The following is a 5,000-nucleotide window of genomic DNA, read 5'->3' on the forward strand; positions in this document are numbered from 1 at the left end:
CAACGGAAAACCGGAACGAGAATAGTCGAGAAAGTATATTCTCGAGGAGCGGTAGACTGCTTTTCAACCGAAGTCATAAAAGAGCCACACGCTCGACGCTACTCCCGACCGGTCCGAGCGAACCGAAAGTGCCTTCCTATAAATACCGAACGGCCGGCCGCTAGGTCGGCGACGCATGGGCTTACGCCCAGGCGTATGCCTGTGCAAACCGCCGTGAGAGCGTACCATCCCGCCGGCACGGTAAAACTTAGCCGGAAATATCGTCGAACATATCCTTTCATTTTATAACGTTCTATACATGAAAATTAATAAATTAACATGCAGGACATAATAAATTCACATTCTCATGTAAATCATGGGTTTAATTAATATTTTAAAAAATTTTAAAACCGCCCAGAACCGATGAGATGAAAATATTAAAACGATATTTTTGCATTTTCTTACGGTAAAACATTAACAAATAAGCGACTATAGCAATATAAAACTCCATTTGTAATTTAATTAATCAAAATTAATATTTTTCTTTGATTTTTCAGCGATCCAGAACCGATGAGACGAAAACATTAAAACGATATTTTTGCATTTTCTTACGACAAAACATTAACAAATACGAGACTATAACAATATAAAACTACATATGTAATTTAATTAATCAAAATTAATAATTTTTTTTGATTTTTCAGTGATCCAGAACCGATAAGTCGAAAATTTTAACAATCATATTTTTGCATTCTGTACCGTGGATCGATCGTTAAACGCTATTGAACTAACGTCCGTGATGGTATAAATGCAGATTTTCGCTCCGTTTAGCCAAAATAACGAACTTTAGGTGCGCTCCGAAATATTTCAAAGTCCCAGCGGCGTATTGCTTCGCCTCTTAGAACCGATTAGTCGAAAATTTTAACAATCATATTTTTGCATTCTGTACCGTGGATCGATCGTTAAACGCTATTGAACTAACGTCCGTGATGGTATAAATGCAGATTTTCGCTCCGTTTAGCCAAAATAACGAACTTTAGGTGCGCTCCGAAATATTTCAAAGTCCCAGCGGCGTATTGCTTCGCCTCTTAGAACCGATTAGTCGAAAATTTTAACAATCATATTTTTGCATTCTGTACCGTGGATCGATCGTTAAACGCTATTGAACTAACGTCCGTGATGGTATAAATGCAGATTTTCGCTCCGTTTAGCCAAAATAACGAACTTTAGGTGCGCTCCGAAATATTTCAAAGTCCCAGCGGCGTATTGCTTCGCCTCTTAGAACCGATTAGTCGAAAATTTTAACAATCATATTTTTGCATTCTGTACCGTGGATCCATCGTTAAACGCTATTAAACTAACGTCCGTGATGGTATAAATGCAGATTTTCGCTCCGTTTAGCCAAAATAACGAACTTTAGGTGCGCTCCGAAATATTTCAAAGTCCCAGCGGCGTATTGCTTCGCCTCTTAGAACCGATTAGTCGAAAATTTTAACAATCATATTTTTGCATTCTGTACCGTGGATCGATCGTTAAACGCTATTGAACTAACGTCCGTGATGGTATAAATGCAGATTTTCGCTCCGTTTAGCCAAAATAACGAACTTTAGGTGCGCTCCGAAATATTTCAAAGTCCCAGCGGCGTATTGCTTCGCCTCTTAGAACCGATTAGTCGAAAATTTTAACAATCATATTTTTGCATTCTGTACCGTGGATCGATCGTTAAACGCTATTGAACTAACGTCCGTGATGGTATAAATGCAGATTTTCGCTCCGTTTAGCCAAAATAACGAACTTTAGGTGCGCTCCGAAATATTTCAAAGTCCCAGCGGCGTATTGCTTCGCCTCTTAGAACCGATTAGTCGAAAATTTTAACAATCATATTTTTGCATTCTGTACCGTGGATCGATCGTTAAACGCTATTGAACTAACGTCCGTGATGGTATAAATGCAGATTTTCGCTCCGTTTAGCCAAAATAACGAACTTTAGGTGCGCTCCGAAATATTTCAAAGTCCCAGCGGCGTATTGCTTCGCCTCTTAGAACCGATTAGTCGAAAATTTTAACAATCATATTTTTGCATTCTGTACCGTGGATCCATCGTTAAACGCTATTGAACTAACGTCCGTGATGGTATAAATGCAGATTTTCGCTCCGTTTAGCCAAAATAACGAACTTTAGGTGCGCTCCGAAATATTTCAAAGTCCCAGCGGCGTATTGCTTCGCCTCTTAGAACCGATTAGTCGAAAATTTTAACAATCATATTTTTGCATTCTGTACCGTGGATCCATCGTTAAACGCTATTAAACTAACGTCCGTGATGGTATAAATGCAGATTTTCGCTCCGTTTAGCCAAAATAACGAACTTTAGGTGCGCTCCGAAATATTTCAAAGTCCCAGCGGCGTATTGCTTCGCCTCTTAGAACCGATTAGTCGAAAATTTTAACAATCATATTTTTGCATTCTGTACCGTGGATCGATCGTTAAACGCTATTGAACTAACGTCCGTGATGGTATAAATGCAGATTTTCGCTCCGTTTAGCCAAAATAACGAACTTTAGGTGCGCTCCGAAATATTTCAAAGTCCCAGCGGCGTATTGCTTCGCCTCTTAGAACCGATTAGTCGAAAATTTTAACAATCATATTTTTGCATTCTGTACCGTGGATCCATCGTTAAACGCTATTAAACTAACGTCCGTGATGGTATAAATGCAGATTTTCGCTCCGTTTAGCCAAAATAACGAACTTTAGGTGCGCTCCGAAATATTTCAAAGTCCCAGCGGCGTATTGCTTCGCCTCTTAGAACCGATTAGTCGAAAATTTTAACAATCATATTTTTGCATTCTGTACCGTGGATCGATCGTTAAACGCTATTGAACTAACGTCCGTGATGGTATAAATGCAGATTTTCGCTCCGTTTAGCCAAAATAACGAACTTTAGGTGCGCTCCGAAATATTTCAAAGTCCCAGCGGCGTATTGCTTCGCCTCTTAGAACCGATTAGTCGAAAATTTTAACAATCATATTTTTGCATTCTGTACCGTGGATCCATCGTTAAACGCTATTAAACTAACGTCCGTGATGGTATAAATGCAGATTTTCGCTCCGTTTAGCCAAAATAACGAACTTTAGGTGCGCTCCGAAATATTTCAAAGTCCCAGCGGCGTATTGCTTCGCCTCTTAGAACCGATTAGTCGAAAATTTTAACAATCATATTTTTGCATTCTGTACCGTGGATCCATCGTTAAACGCTATTGAACTAACGTCCGTGATGGTATAAATGCAGATTTTCGCTCCGTTTAGCCAAAATAACGAACTTTAGGTGCGCTCCGAAATATTTCAAAGTCCCAGCCGCGTATTGCTTTGCCCCGAAATTTTTCAAAGTTCCAGCGGCGTGTTGCTTTCAAAGTGCCTCCCTCTAAATACCGATCGGCAGGCCGCTAGGTCGGCGACGCACGGGCTTACGCCCAGGCGTATACGGGGGCAAATCGCCGTGAGAGCGTGCGATTTTGACTTTCGCAATAAGATAGTCTCCTTTATGAAAAGGAGCGTACACGTCTCCCAAAAAAAAAAACAGTTTCATGACGATCAATGTAGTTCTTGATCGAAATGTATCATAGGACGAAGATTTTATCGAAAAGTACGAACTTTGGCGACGCATCGAAATTTTTCAAAGTTCCAACGGCGTGTTGCTTTCAAAGTGCCTCCCTCTAAATACCGATCGGCAGGCCGCTAGGTCGGCGACGCACGGGCTTACGCCCAGGCGTATACGGGGGCAAATCGCCGTGAGAGCGTGCGATTTTGACTTTCGCAATAAGATAGTCTCCTTTATGAAAAGGAGCGTACACGTCTCCCAAAAAAAAAAACAGTTTCATGACGATCAATGTAGTTCTTGATCGAAATGTATCATAGGACGAAGATTTTATCGAAAAGTACGAACTTTGGCGACGCATCGAAATTTTTCAAAGTTCCAACGGCGTGTTGCTTTCAAAGTGCCTCCCTCTAAATACCGATCGGCAGGCCGCTAGGTCGGCGACGCACGGGCTTACGCCCAGGCGTATACGGGGGCAAATCGCCGTGAGAGCGTGCGATTTTGACTTTCGCAATAAGATAGTCTCCTTTATGAAAAGGAGCGTACACGTCTCCCAAAAAAAAAAACAGTTTCATCACGATCAATGTAGTTCTTGATCGAAATGTATCATAGGACGAAGATTTTATCGAAAAGTACGAACTTTGGCGACGCATCGAAATTTTTCAAAGTTCCAACGGCGTGTTGCTTTCAAAGTGCCTCCCTCTAAATACCGATCGGCAGGCCGCTAGGTCGGCGACGCACGGGCTTACGCCCAGGCGTATACGGGGGCAAATCGCCGTGAGAGCGTGCGATTTTGACTTTCGCAATAAGATAGTCTCCTTTATGAAAAGGAGCGTACACGTCTCCCAAAAAAAAAAACAGTTTCATGACGATCAATGTAGTTCTTGATCGAAATGTATCATAGGACGAAGATTTTATCGAAAAGTACGAACTTTGGCGACGCATCGAAATTTTTCAAAGTTCCAACGGCGTGTTGCTTTCAAAGTGCCTCCCTCTAAATACCGATCGGCAGGCCGCTAGGTCGGCGACGCACGGGCTTACGCCCAGGCGTATACGGGGGCAAATCGCCGTGAGAGCGTGCGATTTTGACTTTCGCAATAAGATAGTCTCCTTTATGAAAAGGAGCGTACACGTCTCCCAAAAAAAAAAACAGTTTCATGACGATCAATGTAGTTCTTGATCGAAATGTATCATAGGACGAAGATTTTATCGAAAAGTACGAACTTTGGCGACGCATCGAAATTTTTCAAAGTTCCAACGGCGTGTTGCTTTCAAAGTGCCTCCCTCTAAATACCGATCGGCAGGCCGCTAGGTCGGCGACGCACGGGCTTACGCCCAGGCGTATACGGGGGCAAATCGCCGTGAGAGCGTGCGATTTTGACTTTCGCAATAAGATAGTCTCCTTTATGAAAAGGAGCGTACACGTCTCCC

Source organism: Osmia lignaria, unplaced genomic scaffold (assembly GCF_051020975.1).
Source record: "Osmia lignaria lignaria isolate PbOS001 unplaced genomic scaffold, iyOsmLign1 scaffold0043, whole genome shotgun sequence".
Classification (NCBI taxonomy): domain Eukaryota; kingdom Metazoa; phylum Arthropoda; class Insecta; order Hymenoptera; family Megachilidae; genus Osmia; species Osmia lignaria.